This window comes from Phyllobates terribilis, unplaced genomic scaffold (assembly GCF_046119375.1).
Source record: "Phyllobates terribilis strain yellow unplaced genomic scaffold, ASM4611937v1 Scaffold_9__5_contigs__length_417890890, whole genome shotgun sequence".
Classification (NCBI taxonomy): Eukaryota; Metazoa; Chordata; class Amphibia; order Anura; family Dendrobatidae; genus Phyllobates; species Phyllobates terribilis.
The window spans coordinates 24,157,137-24,180,316 of NW_027362769.1; positions in this window are offsets into that span (position 1 = coordinate 24,157,137).

The following is a 23,180-nucleotide window of genomic DNA, read 5'->3' on the forward strand; positions in this document are numbered from 1 at the left end:
TTCCGTAAAAAAAAATACTGTAGTTGTGTCTCCCTGACTGTTCAGACACAAATATATCTGTTTAAAAGCTTCTGGTGTAGACCACATAAATAGAACTGTGGTTTTGAGGTTCCACGGTACAAATCTCAGTATTATCCATCTTTTGGCCTTTATTCAATAAAAAAAAACAGTGAGAGTGTCTCCCTGACTGTTCAGACACAAATATATCTGTTTAAAGGATTCTGGTGTAGACCGCATAGCTATAACTGTGGTTTTGCAGTTCCACGGTTCAAATCTCAGTACTATCCAGGTTTTTGCCTTTATTGAGTAAAAAAAAACAGTAGTAGTGTCTCGCTGATTTTTAAGACCCAAATATATCTGTTTAAAAGATCTGGTGTAGGCCACATAACTAGAACTGTGGTTTCGCAGGTTCACGTTTCAAATCTCAGTACTATCCAGCTTTTGGCCTTTTTTCCGTAAAAAAAATACAGTAATAGCGTCGCGCTGACTGTTCACACACAAATATATCTATTTAAAAGATTCTGGTATAAGCCAGAAAACTATAACTGTGGTTTTGCAGTTCCACGGTTCAAATCTCTGCATTATCCAGCTTTAGGTCTTTTTTCAATAAAAAAATAGAGTAAGAGTATCTCCCTGACTGTTCAGACACAAATATGTCTGTTTAAAAGATTCTGGTGTAGGCCAGATAACTATAACTGTGGTTTTGCAGTTCCACGGTTCAAATCTCAGTATTATCCAGCTTTTGGCCTGTTTTCCGTAAAAAACAACTGTAATAGAGTAGCCCTGACTGTTCAGACACAAATATATCTGTTTAAAAGATTGTGGTGTAGGCCACTTAACTAGAACTGTGGTTTTGCAGTTCCATGGTACAAATCTCAGCATTATCCATCTTTTGACCTTTATTCAATAAAAAAATAACAGTAAGAGTGTCTCCCTGACTGTTCAGGCACAAATATATCTATTTAAAAGATTCTGGTGTAGGCCAGAAAACTAGAACTGTGGTTTTTACAGTTCCACGGTTCAAATCTCAGTATTATGAAGCTTTTGGCCTTTTTACCGTAAAAAAATACTGTAGTTGTGTCTCCCTGACTGTTCAGACACAAATATATCTGTTTAAAAGATTGTGATGTAGGCCAGATTAATAGAACTGTGAATTTGCAGTTCCAAGGTTCAAATCTCAGTATTATCCAGCTTTTGACCTATTTTCCATAAAAAAATAACAGTAATAGTGTCTCGCTGACTGTTCAGACACCAATATATCTGTTTAAAAGATTCTGGTGTAGGCCACATAACTACAACTGTGGTTTTGCAGTTCCACGGTTCAAATCTCAGTACTATCCGGCTTTTGTCCTTTTTTCCGTAAAAAAGAAACAGGAATAGTGTCTCGCTGATTGTTCAGACACAAATATATCTGTTTAAAAGATTCTGGTATAAGCCAGATAACTATAACTGTGGTTTTGCAGTTCCACTGTTCAATTCTCTGTATTATCCAGCTTTAGGTCTATTTTTCAATAAAAAAAAATACAGTAAGTGTATCTCCCTGACTGTTCAGACACAAATATGTCTGTCTAAAAGATTCTCATGTAGGCCAGATAACTATAACTGTGGTTTTGCAGTTCCACGGTTCAAATCTCAGTATTATGCAGCTTTTGGCCTGTTTTCCGTAAAAAACAAATGTAATAGAGTTGCCCTGACTGTTCAGACACAAATATATCTGTTTAAAAGATTCTGGTGTAGGCAAGATAACTAGAACTGTGGTTTTGCAGTTCCACGGTGCAAACCTCAGAATTATCCAGCTTTTGGCCTTTATTGATTAAAAAAAACAGTAGTAGTGTCTCACTGATTTTTAAGACCCAAATATATCTGTTTAAAAGATTCTGGTGTAGGCCAGAAATGTAGAACTGTGGTTTTGCAGTTCCACGGTTCAAATCTCAGTATTATGAAGCTTTTGGCCTTTTTTCCTTAAAAAAATCCTGTAGCTCTGTCTCCCTGACTGTTCCGACACAAATATATGTGTTTAAAAGATTCTGATGTAGGCCAGATTACTAGAACAGTGGTTTTGCAGTTCCAAGGTTCAAATCTCAGTATTATCCAGCTTTTGACCTATTTTCCGTAAAAAAAAACAGTAATAGTGTTTCGCTGACTGTTCAGACACAAATATATCTGTTTAAAAGATTCTGGTGTAGGCCACATAACTATAACTGTGGTTTTGCAGTTCCACGGTTCAAATCTCAGTATTATCCAGCTTTTGTCCTTTTTTCCGTAAAAAAAAAACAGTAATAGTGTCTCCCTGACTGTTCAGGCACAAATATATCCATTTAAAAGATTCTGGTGTAGGCCAGAAAGCTAGAACTGTGGTTTTGCAGTTCCACGGTTCAAATCTCAGTATTATGAAGCTTTTGGCCTTTTTTCCATAAAAAAAAACTGTAGTTGTGTCTCTCTGACTGTTCAGACACAAATATATCTGTTTAAAAGATCTGGTGTAGGCCACATTACTAGAACTGTGGTTTTGCAGTTCCACGGTTCAAATCTCAATATTATCCAGCTTTTGGCCTTTTTTCCGTAAAAAAAAACAGTAATATTGTCTCCCTAACTGTTCAGACACAAATATATCTGTTTAAAAGATTCTGGTGTAGGCCACATAACTATAACTGTGGTTTTGCAGTTCCACGGTACAAATCTCAGTATTATCCATCTTTCGGCCTTTATTCAATAAAAAAAAACAGGAAGAGTGTCTCTCTGACTGTTCAGGCACAAATATATCTATTTAAAAGATTCTGGTATAGGCCAGAAAACTAGAACTGTGGTTTTGCCGTTCCACGGTTCAAATTTCAGTATTGTGAAGCTTTTGGCCTTTTTCCGTAAAACAATACTGTTGTTGTGTCTCCCTGACTGTTCAGACTCAAATATATCTGTTTAAAAGAATCTGATGTAGGCCAGATTACTAGAACTGTGAATATTTAGTTCCAAGGATCAAATCTCATTATTATCCAGCTTTTGACCTATTTTCCATAAAAAAAATAGTAATAGTGTCTCGCTGACTGTTCAGACACAAATTTATCTGTTTAAAAGATTCTGGTGTAGGCCACATAAATAGAACTGAGGTTTTTCAGTTCCACGGTTCACATCTCAGTATTATCCAGATTTCGGCCTTTTTTCCGTAAAAGAAAAACAGTAATAGTGTCTCGCTGACTGTTCAGACACAAATATATCTGTTTAAAAGATTCTGGTGTAGGCCACATAACTATAACTGTGGTTTTGCAGTTCCACGGTTCAAATCTCAGTATTATCCAGCTTTTGGCCACTTTCTAATAAAAAAAATACAGTAAGAGTGTCCCCCTGACTGTTCAGACACAAATATATCTGTTGCAAAGATACTGCTGTGTAGGCCAGATAACTAGAACTGTGGTCTTGCAGTTCCACGGTTCAAATGTCAGTATTATCCAGATTTTGGCCTTTCTTCCATAAAAAAAAACAGTAATAGTGTCTCAATGACTGTTTAGACACAAATATATCTGTTTAAAAGATTCTGGTGTAGGCCAGATAACTAGAACTGTGGTTTCGTATCTCCACGGATCAAATCTCTGCATTATCCATCTTTTGGCCATTTTTCCGTGAAAAAAACAGTAATAGTGTCTCGATGACTGTTCAAACACAAATATATCTGTTTTAAAGATTCTAATGTAGGCCACATAACTAGAAAGGTGGTTTTGCAGTTCCACGGTTCAAATCTCTGTATTATCCAGCTTTTGGCCTTTTTCCAATAAAAAAAAATGCAGTAAGAGTTTCTCCCTGACTGTTCAGACACAAATATATCAGTTTAAAAGATTCTGGTATAGGCTAGATAACTAGAACTGTGGTTTTGCAGTTCCACGGTTCAAATCTCAGTAGTATCCAGCTTTTGGCCTTTTTTCCATAAAAAAATACAGTAATAGTGTCTCGCTGACTGTTCAGACACAAATATATCTGTTTAAAAGATTCTGGTAAAAGCCAGAAAAATAGAACTGTGGTTTTGCAGTTCCACGGTTTAAATCTCTGTATTATCCAGCTTTAGGTCTTTTTTCAATAAAAAAAAATACAGTAAGATCATCTCCCTGACGGTTCAGACACAAATATTTCTGTTTAAAAGATTCTGGTGTAGGCCAGATAACTATAACTGTGGTTTTGCAGTTCCACGGTTCAAATCTCAGTATTATCCAGCTTTTGGCTTGTTTTCAGTAAAAAACAACTGTAATAGAGTCTCCCTGGCTGTTCAGACACAAACATATCTGTTTAAAAGATTCTGGTGTAGGCCATATAACTAGAACTGTGGTTTTGCAGTTCCATGGTTCAAATCTCAGTATTATCCAGCTTTTGGCCTTTGTTGAGTAAAAAAAAGCAGTAGTAGTGTCTCGCTGATTTTTAAGACCCAAATATATCTGTTTAAAAGATTCTGGTGTAGGCCAGATAACTAGAACTGTGGTTTTGCAGCTCCACGGTACAAATCTCAGTATTATCCATCTTTTGGTATTTATTCATTAAAAAAAAACAGTAAGAGTGTCTCCCTGACTGTTCAGGCACAAATATATCTGTTTAAAAGATTCTGATATAGGCCAGATTACTTGAACTGTGGTTTTGCAGTTCCAAGGTTCAAATCTCATTATTATCCAGCTTTTGACCTATTTTCAGTAAAAAAATACTGTAGTTGTGTCTCCCTGACTGTTCAGACACAAATATATCTGTTTAAAAGATTCTGATGTAGGCCAGATTACTTGAACTGTGGTTTTGCAGTTCCAAGGTTCAAATCTCATTATTATCCAGCTTTTGACCTATTTTCAGTAAAAAAATACTGTAGTTGTGTCTCCCTGACTGTTCAGACACAAATATATCTGTTTTAAAGATTCTGATGTAGGCCAGATTACTTGAACTGTGGTTTTGCAGTTCCAAGGTTCAAATCTCATTATTATCCAGCTTTTGACCTATTTTCAGTAAAAAAATACTGTAGTTGTGTCTCCCTGACTGTTCAGACACAAATATATATGTTTAAAAGATTCTGATGTAGGCCAGATTACTTGAACTGTGGTTTTGCAGTTCCAAGGTTCAAATCTCATTATTATCCAGCTTTTGACCTATTTTCAGTAAAAAAATACTGTAGTTGTGTCTCCCTGACTGTTCAGACACAAATATATCTGTTTAAAAGATTCTGATGTAGGCCAGATTACTTGAACTGTGGTTTTGCAGTTTCAAGGTTCAAATCTCATTATTATCCAGCTTTTGACCTATTTTCAGTAAAAAAAATACTGTAGTTGTGTCTCCCTGACTGTTCAGACACAAATATATATGTTTAAAAGATCTGGTGTAGGCCACATAACTATAACTGTGGTTTTGCAGTTACACTGTTCAAATCTCAATATTATCCAGCTTTTCGCCTTTTTTCGTAAAAAAAAACAGTAATAATGTCTCCCAAACTGTTCAGACACAAATATATCTGGTTAAAAGATTCTGGTGTAGGCCAGATAACTAGAACTGTGGTTTTGCAGTTCCACGGTACAAATCTCAGTATTATCCATGTTTTGGCCTTTATTCAATAAAAGAAAAACAGTAAGAGTGTCTCTCTGACTGTTCAGGCACAAATATATCTATTTAAAAGATTCTGGTGTAGGCCAGAAAACTAGAACTGTGGTTTCGCAGTTCCACGGTTCAAATCTCAATATTATGAAGCTTTTGGCCTATTTTCCGTAAAAAAAAACAGTAATTATGTCTCGCTGACTGTTCAGACACAAATATATCTCTTTAAAAGATTCTGCTGTAGGCCGCATAACTATAAATGTGGTTTTGCAGTTCCACGGTTCAAATCTCTGAATTATCCAGCTTTTGGCCACTTTCCAATAAAAAAAAATACAATAAGAGTGTCTCCCTGACTGTTTAAAAGATACTAGTGTGTAGGCCAGATAACTAGAACTGTGGTTATGCAGTTCCACGGTTCAAATCTCAGTATTATCCAGATTTTGGCCTTTTTTCCCTAAAAAAAAACAGTAATAGTGTCTCGATGACTGTTTAGACACAAATATATCTGTTTAAAAGATTCTGGTGTAGGCCACATAACTAGAACTGTGGTTTTGTAGATCCACGGTACAAATCTCAGTATTATCCAGCTTTAGGTCTTTTTTCAAAAACCAAAAAAAATACAGTAAGAGCATCTCCCTGACCGTTCAGACACAAATGTCTGTTTAAAAGATTCTGGTGTAGGCCAGATAACTATAACTGTGGTTTTGCAGTTCCACGGTTCAAATCTCAGTATTATCCAGCTTTTGGCCTGTTTTCCATAAAAAACAACTGGAATAGAGTCGCCCTGACTGTTCAGATGCAAATATATCTATTTAAAAGATTCTAGTGTAGGCCAGATAACTAGAACTGTGGTTTTGCAGTTCTACGGTACATATCTCAGTATTATCCAGCTTTTGGCCTTTTTTGAGTAAAAAAAAACAGTAGTAGTGTCTCGCTGATTTTTAAGACCCAAATATATCTGTTTAAAATATCTGGTGTAGGCCACATAACTATAACTGTGGTTTTGCAGTTCCACGGTTCAAATCCCAATATTATCCATCTTTTGGCCTTTTTTCCGTAAAAAAAAAACAGTAATAGTGTCTCCCTGACTGTTCAGACACAAATATATCTGGTTAAAAGATTCTGGTGTAGGCCACATAACTAGAACTGTGGTTTTGCAGTTCCACGGTACAAATCTCAGGATTATCCATCTTTTGGCCTTTATTCAATGAAAAAAAAAAACAGTAAGAGTGTCTCCCTGACTGTTCAGGCACAAATATATCTATTTATTAGATTCTGGTTTAGGCCAGAAAACTAGAACTGTGGTTTTGCAGTTCCACGGTTCAAATCTCAGTATTATGAAACTTTTGGCCTTTTTTCTGTAAAAGAAATAGTGTAGTTGTGCCTCCCTGACTGTTCAGACACAAATATATCTGTTTAAAAGATTCTGATGTAGGCCTGATTACTAGAACTGTGGTTCTGCAGTTCCCAGGTTCCAATCTCAGTATTATCCAGCTTTTGACCTATTTTCCGTAAAAACAAAACATTGATAGTGTCTCGCTGACTGCTCAGACACAAATATATCTATTTAAAAGATTCTGGTGTAGGCCACATAACTATAACTGTGGTTTTGCAGTTCCTCGGTTCAAATCTCAGTATTATCCAGCTTTTGGCCTTTTTTCCGTAAAAAAAAAACAGTAATAGTGTCTCCTTGACTGTTGAGGCACAAATATATCTGTTTAAAAGATTCTGATGTAGGCCAGATTACTAGAACTGTGGTTTTGCAGTTACAAGGTTCAAATCTCAGTATTATCCAGCTTTTGACCTATTTTCCGTAAAAAAAAACAGTAATAGTGTCTCGCTGACTGTTCAGACACAAATATATCTGTTTAAAAGATTCTGGTGTAGGCCACATAACTATAACTGTGGTTTTGCAGTTCCACGGTTCAAATCTCAGTGTTATCCAGCTTTTGGCCTTTTTTCCGTAAAAAGCAACTGTAATAGAGACGCCCTGACTGTTCAGACACAAATATATCTGTTTAAAAGATTCTGGTGTAGGCCAGATAACTAGAACTGTGGTTTTGCAGTTAAACCATTCAAATCTCACTATTATCCAGCTTTTGGCCATTTTTACGTAAAAAAAAACAGTAATAGTGTCTCCCTGACTGTTGAGACACAAATATATCTGTTTAAAAGATTCTGGTGTAGGCTACATAACTAGAACTGTGGTTTTGCAGTTCCACGGTTCAAATCTCTGTATTATCCAGCTTTTGGCCTTTTCCCGTAAAAAAAAAACAGTAATAGTGTCTTGCTGACAGTTCAGACACAAATATGTCTGTTTAAAAGATTCTGGTGTAGGCCAGATAACTATAGCTGTGGTTTTGCAGTTCCACAGTTCAAATTTCAGTATTATCCAGCTTTTGGTCTTTTTTCCATAAAAAAACAGTAAGAGTGTCTCCCTGACTGTTAAGGCACAAATATATCAGTTTAAAAGATTCTGGTGTAGGCCAGATAACTAGAACTGTGGTTTTGCAGTTCCACGGTTCAAATCTCAGTATTATCCAGCTTTTGGCCTTTATTGAGTAAAAAAAAACAGTAGTAGTGTTTCGCTGATTTTTAAGACCCAAATATATCTGTTTAAAAGATCTGGTGTAGGGCACATAACTATAACTGTGGTTTTTCGGTTCCACGGTTCAAATCTCAGTATTATCCAGCTTTTGACCTATTTTCCATAAAAAAAAACAGTAATAGTGTCTCGCTGACTGTTCAGACACAAATATATCTGTTTAAAAGATTCTGTTGTAGGCCACATAACTAGAACCGTGGTTTTGCAGTTCCACGGTTCAAATGTCTGTATTATCCAACTTTTGGCCACTTTCCAATAATAAAAAATACAGTAAGAGTGTCTCCCTGACTGTTCAGACACAAATTATCTGTTTAAAAGATACTGGTGTATAGGCCAGATAGCTAGTACTGTGGTTTTGCAGTTCCATGGTTCAAATCTCAGTATTATCCAGATTTTGGCCTTTTTTCCCTAAAAATAAACAGTAATTGTGACTCGATGATTTTTCAGACACAAATATATCTGTTTAAAGATTCTGGTGTAGGCCAGATAACTGTAATTGTGGTTTCGCAGTTCCACGGTTCAAATCTCAATATTATCCAGCTTTTGGCCTTTTTTTCCATAAAAAAAAACATTAATAGTGTCTCGCTGACTGTTCAGACACAAATATATCTGATTATAAGATTCTGGTGTAGGCAAGATATCTAAAACTGTGGTTTTGTATTTCCACCGATCAAATCTCTCTATTATCCAGCTTTTGGCCGTTTTTCCTTAAAAGAAACAGTAATAGTGTCTCGCTGACTGTTCAAACACAAATACATCTGTTTAAATGATTCTAGTGTAGGCTACATATCTAGGATGGTGGTTTTGCAGTTCCACGATTCAAATCTCTGTATTGTCCAGCTTTTGGCCTTTTTCCAGTAAAAAAAAATACAGTAAGAGTGTCTCCCTGACTGTTCAGACACAAATATATCAGTTTAAATGATTCTGCTGTAGGCCACATAACTATAACTGTGGTTTTGCAGTTCCACGGTTCAAATCTCAGTATTATCCAGCTTTTGGCCTGTTTTCCGTAAAAAACAACTGTAATAGAGTCGCCCTGACTGTTCAGACACAAATATATCTGTTTAAAAGATTCTGGTGTAGGCCAGATAACTAGAACTGTGGTTTTGTATTTCTACGGATCAATTCTCTGTATTATCCAGCTTTTGGCCGTTTTTCCTTAAAAAAAACAGTAATAGTGTCTCGCTGACTGTTCTAACACAAATATATCTGTTTAAAAGATTCTAGTGTAGGCTACATATCTAGGATGGTGGTTTTGCAGTTCCACGATTCAAATCTCTGTATTATCCAGCTTTTGGCCTTTTTCCAGTAAAAAAAAAATACAGTAAGAGTGTCTCCCTGACTGTTCAGACACAAATATATCAGTTTAAAAGATTCTGGTGTAGGCTAGATAACTAGAACTGTGGTTTTGCAGTTCCACGGTTCAAATCTCAGTACTATCCAGCTTTTGGCGTTTTTTCCGAAAAAAAAAAAAACAGTAATAGTGTCTCACTGACTGTTCAGACACAAATATATCTGTTTAAAAGATTCTGGTATAAGCCAGAAAACTAGAACTGTGGTTTTGCAGTTCCACGCTTCAAATCTCTCTATTATCCAGCTTTAGGTCTTTTTTCAATAAAAAAAAAATACAGTAATAGTGTCTCGCTGACTGTTCAAACACAAATATATCTGTTTAAAAGATTCTAGTGTAGGCTACATATCTAGGATGGTGGTTTTGCTGTTCCACGATTCAAATCTCTGTATTATCCAGCTTTTGGCCTTTTTCCAGTAAAAAAAAATACAGTAAGAGTGTCTTCCTGACTGTTCAGACACAAATATATCAGTTTAAAAGATTCTGGTGTAGGCTAGATAACTAGAACTGTGGATTTGCAGATCCACGGTTCAAATCTCAGTACTATCCAGCTTTTGGCCTGTTTTCCATAAAAAACAACTGCAATAGAGTCGCCCTGACTGTTCAGACACAAATATATCTGTTTAAAAGATTCTGGTGTAGGCCAGATAACTAGAACTGTGGTTTTGCAGTTCCACGGTACAAATCTCAGTATTATCCATCTTTTGGCCTTTATTCAATAAAAAAAAACAGAAAGAGTGTCTCCCTGACTGTTCAGGCACAAATATATCTACTTAAAAGATTCTGGTGTAGTCCAGAAAACTAGAACTGTGGTTTTGCAGTTCCACGGTTCAAATCTCAGTATTATGAAGCTTTTGGCCTTTTTTCCATTAAAAATACTGTAGTTGTGTTTCCCTGACTGTTCAGACACAAATATATCAGTTTAAAAGATTCTGCTGTAGGCCACATAACTATAATTGTGGTTTTGCAGTTCCACGGTTCAAATCTCAGTATTATCCAGCTTTTGGCCTGTTTTCCATAAAAAACAACTGTAATAGAGTCGCCCTGACTGTTCAGACACAAATATATCTGTTTAAAAGATTCTGGTGTAGGCCAGATAACTAGAACTGTGGTTTTGAAGTTCCACGGTTCAAATCTCTGTATTATCCAACTTTTGGCCACTTTCCAATAAAAAAAATACAGTAAGAGTGTCTCCCTGACTGTTCAGACACAAATATATCTGTTTAAAAGATACTGGTGTATAGGCCAGATAGCTAGAACTGTGGTTTTGCAGTTCCACGGTTCAAATCTCAGTATTATCCAGATTTTGGCCTTTTCTCCCTAAAAATAAACACTAATTGTGACTCGATGACTGTTCAGACTCAAATATATCTGTTTAAAGATTCTGGTGTAGGCCAGATAACTGTAATTGTGGTTTTGCAGTTCCACAGTTCAAATCTCAATATTATCCAGCTTTTGGCCTTTTTTTCCTTAAAAAAAACAGTAGTAGTGTCTCGCTGACTGTTCAAACACAAATATATCTGTTTAAAAGATTCTAGTGTAGGCTACATATCTAGGATGGTGGTTTTGCAGTTCCACGATTCAAATCTCTGTATTATCCAGCTTTTGGCCTTTTTCCAGTAAAAAAAAATACAGTAAGAGTGTCTCCCTGACTGTTCAGACACAAATATATCAGTTTAAAAGATTCTGGTGTAGGCTAGATAACTAGAACTGTGGTTTTGCAGATCCACGGTTCAAATCTCAGTACTATCCAGCTTTTGGCCTGTTTTCCGTAAAAAACAACTGCAATAGAGTCGCCCTGACTGTTCAGACACAAATATATCTGTTTAAAAGATTCTGGTGTAGGCCACATAACTAGAACTGTGGTTTTGTAGTTCCACGGTACAAATCTCAGTATTATCTATCTTTTGGCCTTTATTCAATAAAAAAAACAGTAAGAGTGTCTCCCTGACTGTTCAGGCACAAATATATCTACTTAAAAGATTCTGGTGTAGTCCAGAAAACTAGAACTGTGGTTTTACAGTTCCACGGTTCAAATCTCAGTATTATGAAGCTTTTGGCCTTTTTTCCATTAAAAATACTGTAGTTGTGTCTCCCTGACTGTTCAGACACAAATATATCTGTTTAAAAGATTCTGATGTAGGCCAGATTACTAGAACTGTGGTTTTGCAGTTCCAAGGTTCAAATCTCAGTATTATCCAGCTTCTGACCTATTTTCCGTAAAAAAAAACAGTAATAGTGTCTCGCTGACTGTTCAGACACAAATATATCTGTTTAAAAGATTCTGGTGTAGGCCACATAAATATAACTGTGGTTTTGCAGTTCCACGGTTCAAATCTCAGTATTATCCAGCGTTTGGCCTGTTTTCCATAAAAAACAACTGTAATAGAGTCGCCCTGACTGTTCAGACATAAATATATCTGTTTAAAAGATTCTGGTGTAGGCCAGATAACTAGAACTGTGGTTTTGCAGTTCCACGGTTCAAATCTCTGTATTATCCAACTTTTGGCCACTTTCCAATAAAAAAAAATACAGTAAGAGTGTCTCCCTGACTGTTTAGACACAAATATATCTGTTTAAAAGATACTGGTGTATAGACCATATAGCTAGACCTGTGGTTTTGCAGTTCCACGGTTCAAATCTCAGTATTATCCAGATTTTGGCCTTTTTTTCCTAAAAATAAACAGTAATTGTGACTCGAGGACTGTTCAGACTCAAATATATCTGTTTAAAGATTCTGGTGTAGACCAGATAACTGTAATTATGGTTTTGCAGTTCCACAGTTCAAATCTCAATATTATCCAGCTTTTGGCCTTTTTTTCCGTAAAAAAAAAAATTAATAGTGTATCGCTGACTGTTCAGACACAAATATATCTGTTTATAAGATTCTGGTGTAGGCAAGATAATTAGAACTGTGGTTTTGTATTTCCACGGATCAAATCTCTGTATTATCCAGCTTTTGGCCGTTTTTCCCTTAAAAATACTGTAGTTGTGTCTCCCTGACTGTTCAGACACAAATATATCTGTTTAAAATATTCTGATGTAGGCCAGATTACTAGAACTGTGGTTTTGCAGTTCCAAGGTTCAAATCTCAGTATTATCCAGCTTTTGACCTATTTTCCGTAAAAAAAAACAGTAATAGTGTCTCGCTGACTGTTCAGACACAAATATATCTGTTTAAAAGATTCTGGTGTAGGCCAGAGATCTAGAACTGTGGTTTTGCACTTCCACGGTTCAAAACTCAGTATTATGAAGCTTTTGGCCTTTTTTCCGTAAAAAAATACTGTAGTTGTGTCTCCCTGACTGTTCAGACACAAATATATCTGTTTAAAAGATCTGGTGTAGGCCACATAACTAGAACTGTGGTTTTGCAGTTCCACGGTTCAAATCTCAATATTATCCAGCTTTTGGCTTTTTTCCGTAAAAAAAAACACTAATAGTGTCTTTCTGACAGTTCAGACACAAATATGTCTGTTTAAAAGATTCTGGTGTAGGCCACATAGCTATAACTGTGGTTTTGCAGTTCCACAGTTCAAATTTCAGTATTATCCAGCTTTTGGCCTTTTTTCCGTAAAAAAACATTAAGAGTGTCTCCCTGACTGGTCAGGCACAAATATATCAGTTTAAAAGATTCTGGTGTAGGCCAGATAACTAGAACTGTGGTTTTGCAGTTCCACGGTTCAAATCTCAGTATTATCCAGCTTTTGAGCTATTTTCCAAAAAAAAAAACAGTAATAGTGTCTCCCTGACTGTTCAGACACAAATATATCTGTTTAAAAGGTACTTGTGTGTAGGCCAGATAACTAGAACTGTGGTTTTGCAGATCCACGGTTCAAATCTCAGTATTATCCAGATTTTGGCATTTTTTCCCTAAAAAAAACCACTAAGAGTGTCTCGCTGACTGTTCAGACACAAATATATCTGTTTAAAAGATTCTGGTGTAGGCCACATAACAATAACTGTGGTTTTGCGGTTCCACGGTTCAAATCTCAGTATAATCCAGCTTTTGGCCATTTTTCCGTAAAAAAAAAAAAACAGTAATAATGTCTCCCTGACTGTTCAGGCACAAATATATCTATTTAAAAAATTCTGGTGTAGGCCAGAAATCTAGAACTGTGGTTTTGCAGTTCCACGGTTCAAATCTCAATATTATCCAGCTTTTGGCCTTTTTTCCGTAAAAAAAAACACTAATAGTGTCTCCCTAAGTGTTCAGACACAAATATATCTGTTTAAAAGATTCTGGTGTAGGCCACATAACTATAACTGTGGTTTTGCAGTTCAATGGTACAAATCTCAGTATTGTCCATCTTTCGGATTTACTCAATAAAAAAAAATCAGTAAGAGTGTCTCCCTGACTATTCAGGCACAAATATATCTATTCAAAAGATTCTGGTGTAGGCCAGAAAACTAGTACTGTGGTTTTGCAGTTCCACGGTTCAAATCTCAGTATTATCCAGATTTTGGCCTTTTTTCCGTAAAAAAATACTGTAGTTGTGTCTCCCTGACTGTTCAGACACAAAAATGTCTGTTTAAAAGATTCTGGTGTAGGCCACATAGCTATAACTGTGGTTTTGCAGTTCCACAGTTCAAATTTCAGTATTATCCAGCTTTTGGCCTTTTTTCCGTAAAAAAACATTAAGAGTGTCTCCCTGACTGTTCAGGCACACATATATCAGTTTAAAAGATTCTGGTGTAGGCCAGATAACTAGAACTGTGGTTTTGCAGTTCCACGGTTCAAATCTCAGTATTATCCAGCTTTTGAGCTATTTTCCATAAAAAAAAACAGTAATAGTGTCTCCCTGACTGTTCAGACACAAATATATCTGTTTAAAAGATACTTGTGTGTAGGCCAGATAACTAGAACTGTGGTTTTGCAGATCCACGGTTCAAATCTCAGTATTATCCAGATTTTGGCATTTTTTCCCTAAAAAAAAACACTAAGAGTGTCTCGATGACTGTTCAGACACAAATATATCTGTTTAAAAGATTCTGGTGTAGGCCACAATTTTATAACTGTGGTTTTGCAGTTCCATGGTTCAAATCTCAGTATTATCCAGCTTTTGCCCTATTTTCCATAAAAAAAACAGTAATAGTGTCTCGATGACTGTTCAGACACAAATATATCTGTTTAAAAGATTCTGGTGTAGGCCACATAGCTATAACTGTGGTTTTGCAGTTCCACGGTACAAATCTCAGTATTATCCAGCTTTTGGCCTTTTTTGCGTAAAAAAAAAAAACAGTAATAGTGTCTCCCTGACTGTTCAGACAGAAATATATCTGTTTATAAGATTCTGGTTTAGGCAAGATAACTAGAACTGTGGTTTTGTATTTCCATGGATCAAATCTCTGTATTATCCAGCTTTTGGCCGTTTTTCCGTAAAAAAAACAGTAATAGCGTCTTGCTGACTATTCAAACACAAATATATCTGTTTAAAAGATTCTAGTATAGGCCAGATAACTAGAACTGTGGTTTTGCAGTTCCACGATTCAAATTTCAGTATTATCCAGCTTTTGGCCTTTTTTCTGTAAAAAAACAGTAATAGTGTCTCCCTGACTGTTCAGACACAAATATATCTGTTTAAAAGATTCAGGTGTAGGCCAGATAACTAGAACTGTGGTTTTGCAGTTCCACGGTTCAAATCTCAGTATTATCCAGCTTTTGGCCTTTTTTCCGTTAAAAAAAAACATTAATAGTGTCTCAATGACTATTCAGACACAAATATATCTGTTTAAAAGATTCTGGTGTAGGCTCGATAACTAGAACTGTGTTTTTGCAGTTCCACGGTTCAAATTTCAGTATTATTCAGCTTTTGGCCTTTTTTCCATAAAAAAAAAACAGTAATAGTGTCTCCCTGACTGTTCAGACACAAATATATCTGTTTAAAAGATTCTGGTGTAGGCCTCATAATTATAACTGTGGTTTTGCAGTTCCATGGTTCAAATCTCAGTATTATCCAGCTTTTGGCCTATTTTCTATAAAAAAAACAGTAATAGTGTCTCGATGACTGTTCAGACACAAATATATCTGTTTAAAAGATTCTGGTGTAGGCCACATAACTAGAACTGTGGTTTTGCAGTTCAATGGTACAAATCTCAGTATTATCCATCTTTTTGCCTTTACTCAATAAAAAAAATCAGTAAGAGTGTCTCCCTGTCTATTCAGGCACAAATATATCTATTCAAAAGATTCTGGTATAGGCCAGAAAACTAGAACTGTGGTTTTGCAGTTCCACGGTTCAAATCTCAGTATTATCCAGCTTTTGGCCTTTTTTCCGTAAAAAAATACTGTAGTTGTGTCTTCCTGACTGTTCGGACACAAATATAGCTGTTTAAAAGATACTTGTGTGTAGGCCAGATAACTAGAACTGTGGTTTTGCAGATCCACGGTTCAAATCTCAGTATTATCCAGATTTTGGCATTTTTTCCCTAAAAAAAAACAGTAAGAGTGTCTCGATGACTGTTCAGACACAAATATATCTGTTTAAAAGATTCTGCTGTTGGCCACAATTTTATAACTGTGGTTTTGAAGTTCCATGGTTCAAATCTCAGTATTATCCAGCTTTTGGAGTATTTTCCATAAAAAAAACAGTAATAGTGTCTCGATGACTGTTCAGACACAAATATATCTGTTTAAAAGATTCTGGTGTAGGCCAGAAAACTAGAACTGTGCTTTTGCAGTTCCATGATTCAAATCTCAATATTATGAAGCTTTTGGCCTTTTTTCCGTAAAAAACTAATGTAGTTGTGTCTCCCTGACTGTTCAGACACAAATATATCTGTTTAAAAGATCTGGTGTAGGCCACATAACTAGAATGTGTGATTTTGCAGTTCCACGGTTCAAATCTCAATATTATCCAGCTTTTGGCCTTTTTTCCGTAAAAAAAAACAGTAACAGTGTCTCCCTGACTATTCAGGCACAAATATATCTATTCAAAAGATTCTGGTGTAGGCCACATAACAATAACTGTGGTTGTGCAGTTCCACGGTTCAAATCTCAGTATTATCCAGCTTTTGTCCTTTTTTCCTTAAAAAAAAACAGTAATAGTGTCTTGCTGACAGTTCAGACACAAATATGTCTGTTTAAAAGATTCTGGTGTAGGCCACACAACTATAGCTGTGGTTTGGCAGTTCCACAGTTCAAATTTCAGTATTATCCAGCTTTTGGCCTTTTTTCCGTAAAAAAACATTAAGAGTGTCTCCCTGACTGTTCAGGCACAAATATATCAGTTTAAAAGATTCTGGTGTAGGCCAGATAACTAGAACTGTGGTTTTGCAGATCCACGGTTCAAATCTCAGTATTATGCAGCTTTTGACCTATTTTCCATAAAAAAAAACAGTAATAGTGTCTCCCTGACTGTTCAGACACAAATATATCTGTTTAAAAGATTCTGCTGTAGGCCCCATAACTAGAACTGTGGTTTTGCAGTTCCAACGGTTCAATTCTGTGTATTATCCAGCTTTTGGCCACTTTCCAATAAAAAAAAAACAGTAAGAGTGTCTCCCTGACTATTCAGGCACAAATATATCTATTCAAAAGATTCTGGTATAGGCCAGAAAACTAGAACTGTGGTTTTGCAGTACCACGGTTCAAATCTCAGTATTATCCAGCTTTTGGCCTTTTTTTCCATAAAAAAATACTGTAGTTGTGTCTCCCTGACTGTTCGGACACAAATATATCTGTTTAAAAGATTCTGGGGCAGGCCACAATTTTATAACTGTGGTTTTGCAGTTCCATGGTTCAAATCTCAGTATTATACAGCTTTTGGCCTATTTTCCATAAAAAAAACAGTAATAGTGTCTCGATGACTGTTCAGACACAAATTTATCTGTTTAAAAGATTCTGGTGCAGGCCACAATTTTATAACTGTGGTTTTGCAGTTCCATGGTTCAAATCTCAGTATTATCCAGCTTTTGGCCTATTTTCCATAAAAAAAACAGTAATAGTGTCTCGATGACTGTTCAGACACAAATATATCTGTTTAAAAGATTCTGGTGTAGGCCACATAACTATAACTGTGGTTTTGCAGTTCCACAGTTCAAATCTCAGTATTATCCAGCTTTTGGCCTTTTTTGCGTAAAAAAAAAACAGTAATAGTGTCTCCCTGACTGTTCAGACACAAATATATCTGTTTATAAGATTCTGGTGTAGGCAAGATAACTAGAACTGTGGTTTTGTTTTTCCACGGATCAAATCTCTGTATTATCCAGCTTTTGTCCGTTTTTCCGTAAAAAAAACAGTAATAGCGTCTTGCTGACTATTCAAACACAAATATATCTGTTTAAAAGATTCTAGTATAGGCAAGATAACTAGAACTGTGGTTTTGCAGTTCCACGATTCGAATTTCAGTATTATCCAGCTTTTGGCCATTTTTCTGTAAAAAAACAGTAATAGTGTCTCCCTGACTGTTCAGGCACAAATATAACATTTTAAAAAATTCTGGTGTAGGCCAGATAATTAGAACTGTGGGTTTGCAGTTCCATGGTTCAAATCTCAGTATTATCCAGCTTTTGGCCTATTTTACATAAAAAAACAGTAATAGTGTCTCGATGACTGTTCAGACACAAATATATCTGTTTAAAAGATTCTGGTGTAGGCCACATAACTATAACTTTGGTTTTGCAGTTCCACGGTTCAAATCTCAGTATTGTCCAGCTTTTGGCCTTTTTTTGCGTAAAAAAAAAAACAGTAATAGTGTCTCCCTGACTGTTCAGACACAAATATATCTGTTTAAAAGATTCTGGTGTAGGCCACATAACTAGAACCGTGGTTTTGCAGTTCCACTGTACAAATCTAAGTATTATCCAGCTTTTGGCCTTTTTTCCAATAAAAAAAATACAGTAAGAGTGTCTACCTGACTGTTCAGACACAAATATATCTGTTTAAAACATTCAGGTGTAGGCCAGATAACTAGAACTGTGGTTTTGCAGTTCCACGGTTCAAATCTCAGTATTATCCAGCTTTTGGCCTTTTTTCCATTAAAAAAAACATTAATAGTGTCTCAATGACTATTCAGACACAAATATATCTGTTTAAAAGATTCTGGTGTAGGCTCAATAACTAGAACTGTGTTTTTGCAGTTCCACGGTTCAAATTTCAGTATTATCCAGCTTTTGGCCTTTTTTCCATAAAAAAAAAGACAGTGATAGTGTCTCCCTGACTGTTCAGACACAAATATATCTGTTTAAAAGATTCTGGTGGAGGCCTCATAATTATAACTGTGGTTTTGCAGTTCCATGGTTCAAATCACAGTATTATCCAGCTTTTGGCCTATTTTCCATAAAAAAAACAGTAATAGTGTCTCGATGACTGTTCAGACACAAATATATCTGTTTAAAAGATTCTGGTGTAGGCCACATAACTAGAACTGTGGTTTTGCAGTTCAATGGTACAAATCTCAGTATTATCCATCTTTTTGCCTTTACTCAATAAAAAAAATCAGTAAGAGTGTCTCCCTGTCTATTCAGGCACAAATATATCTATTCAAAAGATTCTGGTATAGGCCAGAAAACTAGAACTGTGGTTTTGCAGTTCCACGGTTCAAATCTCAGTATTATCCAGCTTTTGGCCTTTTTTCCGTAAAAAAATACTGTAGTTGTGTCTCCCTGACTGTTCGGACACAAATATATCTGTTTAAAAGATACTTGTGTGTAGGCCAGATAACTAGAACTGTGGTTTTGCAGATCCACGGTTCAAATCTCAGTATTATCCAGATTTTGGCATTTTTTCCCTAAAAAAAAACAGTAAGAGTGTCTCGATGACTGTTCAGACACAAATATATCTGTTTAAAAGATTCTGCTGTTGGCCACAATTTTATAACTGTGGTTTTGAAGTTCCATGGTTCAAATCTCAGTATTATCCAGCTTTTGGAGTATTTTCCATAAAAAAAACAGTAATAGTGTCTCGATGACTGTTCAGACACAAATATATCTGTTTAACAGATTCTGGTGTAGGCCACATAACTATAACTGTGGTTTTGCAGTTCCATGGTTCAAATCTCAATATTATCCAGCTTTTGGCCTTTTTTCCGTAAAAAAAAACAGTAATAGTGTCTCGCTGACTGTTCAGTCACAAATATATCTGTTTAAAAGATTGTGGTGTAGGCCACATAACTATAACTGTGGTTTTGCAGTTCCACGGTTCAAATCTCAGGATTATCCAGCTTTTGGCCTATTTTCCGTAATAAAAAAAACAGTAATAATGTCTCCCTGACTGTTCCGGCACAAATATATCTATTTAAAAGATTCTGGTGTAGGCCAGAAAACTAGAACTGTGCTTTTGCAGTTCCACGGTTCAAATCTCAGTATTATGAAGCTTTTGGCCTTTTTTCCGTAAAAAACTACTGTAGTTGTGTCTCCCTGACTGTTCAGACACAAATATATCTGTTTAAAAGATCTGGTGTGGGCCACATAACTAGAATGTGTGATTTTGCAGTTCCACGGTTCAAATCTCAATATTATCCAGCTTTTGGCCTTTTTTCCGTAAAAAAAAACAGTAACAGTGTCTCCCTGACTATTCAGGCACAAATATATCTATTCAAAAGATTCTGGTGTAGGCCACATAACTATAACTGTGGTTGTGCAGTTCCACGGTTCAAATCTCAGTATTATCCAGCTTTTGTCCTTTTTTCCTTAAAAAAAAACAGTAATAGTGTCTTGCTGACAGTTCAGACACAAATATGTCTGTTTAAAAGATTCTGGTGTAGGCCACACAAATATAACTGTGGTTTGGCAGTTCCACAGTTCAAATTTCAGTATTATCCAGCTTTTGGCCTTTTTTCTGTAAAAAAACATTAAGAGTGTCTCCCTGACTGTTCAGGCACAAATATATCAGTTTAAAAGATTCTGGTGTAGGCCAGATAACTAGAACTGTGGTTTTGCAGATCCACGGTTCAAATCTCAGTATTATCCAGCTTTTGACCTATTTTCCATAAAAAAAAACAGTAATAGTGTCTCCCTGACTGTTCAGACACAAATATATCTGTTTAAAAGATTCTGCTGTAGGCCCCATAACTAGAACTGTGGTTTTGCAGTTCCAACGGTTCAATTCTGTGTATTATCCAGCTTTTGGCCACTTTCCAATTAAAAAAAAACAGTAAGAGTGTCTCCCTGACTATTCAGGCACAAATATATCTATTCAAAAGATTCTGGTATAGGCCAGAAAACTAGAACTGTGGTTTTGCAGTACCACGGTCCAAATCTCAGTATTATCCAGCTTTTGGCCTTTTTTTCCATAAAAAAATATTGTAGTTGTGTCTCCCTGACTGTTCGGACACAAATATATCTGTTTAAAAGATTCTGGGGCAGGCCACAATTTTATAACTGTGGTTTTGCAGTTCCATGGTTCAAATCTCAGTATTATACAGCTTTTGGCCTATTTTCCATAAAAAAAACAGTAATAGTGTCTCGATGACTGTTCAGACACAAATATATCTGTTTAAAAGATTCTGGTGCAGGCCACAATTTTATAACTGTGGTTTTGCAGTTCCATGGTTCAAATCTCAGTATTATCCAGCTTTTGGCCTATTTTCCATAAAAAAAACAGTAATAGTGTCTCGATGACTGTTCAGACACAAATATATCTGTTTAAAAGATTCTGGTGTAGGCCACATAACTATAACTGTGGTTTTGCAGTTCCACAGTTCAAATCTCAGTATTATCCAGCTTTTGGCCTTTTTTGCGTAAAAAAAAAACAGTAATAGTGTCTCCCTGACTGTTCAGACACAAATATATCTGTTTATAAGATTCTGGTGTAGGCAAGATAACTAGAACTGTGGTTTTGTTTTTCCACGGATCAAATCTCTGTATTATCCAGCTTTTGTCCGTTTTTCCGTAAAAAAAACAGTAATAGCGTCTTGCTGACTATTCAAACACAAATATATCTGTTTAAAAGATTCTAGTATAGGCAAGATAACTAGAACTGTGGTTTTGCAGTTCCACGATTCGAATTTCAGTATTATCCAGCTTTTGGCCATTTTTCTGTAAAAAAACAGTAATAGTGTCTCCCTGACTGTTCAGGCACAAATATAACATTTTAAAAAATTCTGGTGTAGGCCAGATAATTAGAACTGTGGGTTTGCAGTTCCATGGTTCAAATCTTAGTATTATCCAGCTTTTGGCCTATTTTACATAAAAAAACAGTAATAGTGTCTCGATGACTGTTCAGACACAAATATATCTGTTTAAAAGATTCTGGTGTAGGCCACATAACTATAACTTTGGTTTTGCAGTTCCACGGTTCAAATCTCAGTATTGTCCAGCTTTTGGCCTTTTTTTGCGTAAAAAAATACCAGTAATAGTGTCTCCCTGACTGTTCAGACACAAATATATCTGTTTAAAAGATTCTGGTGTAGGCCACATAACTAGAACCGTGGTTTTGCAGTTCCACTGTACAAATCTAAGTATTATCCAGCTTTTGGCCTTTTTTCCAATAAAAAAAATACAGTAAGAGTGTCTACCTGACTGTTCAGACACAAATATATCTGTTTAAAACATTCAGGTGTAGGCCAGATAACTAGAACTGTGGTTTTGCAGTTCCACGGTTCAAATCTCAGTATTATCCAGCTTTTGGCCTTTTTTCCGTTATAAAAAACATTAATAGTGTCTCAATGACTATTCAGACACAAATATATCTGTTTAAAAGATTCTGGTGTAGGCTCAATAACTAGAACTGTGTTTTTGCAGTTCCACGGTTCAAATTTCAGTATTATCCAGCTTTTGGCCTTTTTTCCATAAAAAAAAAGACAGTGATAGTGTCTCCCTGACTGTTCAGACACAAATATATCTGTTTAAAAGATTCTGGTGGAGGCCTCATAATTATAACTGTGGTTTTGCAGTTCCATGGTTCAAATCACAGTATTATCCAGCTTTTGGCCTATTTTCCATAAAAAAAACAGTAATAGTGTCTCGATGACTGTTCAGACACAAATATATCTGTTTAAAAGATTTTGGTGTAGGTCACATAACTATAACTGTGGTTTGGGAGTTCCATGGTTCAAATCTCAGTATTATCCAGCTTTTGGCCTATTTTCCTTAAAATAAACAGTAATAGTGTCTCGATGACTGTTCAGACACAAATATATCTGTTTAAAAGATTCTGATGTAGGCCACATAACTAGAACTGTGGTTTTGTAGTTCAATGGTACAAATCTCAGTATTATCCATCTTTTGGCCTTTACTCGATAAAAAAAAACAGTAAGAGTGTCTCCCTGACTATTCAGGCACAAATATATCTATTCAAAAGATTCTGGTATAGGCCAGAAAACTAGAACTGTGGTTTTGCAGTTCCACTGTTCAAATCTCAGTATTATCCAGCTTTTGGCCCATTTTCCTTAAAAAAAACAAGAATAGTGTCTCGATGACTGTTCAGACACAAATATATCTGTTTAAAAGATTCTGGTGTAGGCCACATAACTATAACTGTGGTTTTGCAGTTAAACGGTTCAAATCTCAGTATTATCCAGCTTTGGGCCTTTTTTCCGTTAAAAAAAACAGTAATAGTGTCTCAATAACTATTCAGACACAAATATATCTGTTTAAAAGATTCTGGTGTAGGCTCGATAACTAGAACTGTGGTTTTGCAGTTCTACGGTTCAAATCTCAGTATTATCCAGCTTTTGGCCTTTTTTCCAATAGAAAAAAATACAGTAAGAGTGTCTCCCTGACTGTTCAGACACAAAT